Source organism: Colobus angolensis, unplaced genomic scaffold (assembly GCF_000951035.1).
Source record: "Colobus angolensis palliatus isolate OR3802 unplaced genomic scaffold, Cang.pa_1.0 Scaffold48, whole genome shotgun sequence".
NCBI lineage: Eukaryota > Metazoa > Chordata > Mammalia > Primates > Cercopithecidae > Colobus > Colobus angolensis.
Window position 1 is genome coordinate 2,079,564 of NW_012118265.1, and position 454 is coordinate 2,080,017.

A 454-nucleotide genomic window follows, 5' to 3' on the forward strand; every position below is an offset into this window, starting at 1 on the left:
CGGGTGAGTCCGCGCGGACCGCCAGGCACGCTTGGGAGACTTCAGGGGTGGGGTGCTAAGTTTCATGTCACGGTGTCCTAACTGCTGGCTCTATACTGGGAAGCTCTCTGGGACCAAGGAAAGAGCGACCGTAGTTCTGGTCAACGCCTGCCCCTGGAGCTGGCCACACTTCACCAGATCAGGTGAGGGGCTTCTGGAACGCGAGGGCACAAGGTAGGTTTGTTTGCCACGTGCCCCGAAATTCTCAATCCATTTTGACCAAACTTTTCCTAGTGTAAGCAAGAAATTTACAGAAATAAGATGCAACTCAATAAACTTTCTTCCTGAGGCTTTTAGTTAACTCTTGTCTTTTAGCCATCATCTGAGTCGGAAACCCATACGACTCTGCAAGGCGTTAGTTTAAAAGTTTTGCTACTTTTGAGGTGAAGTTAAGAGTGTCCCCATCCCCGCCCTC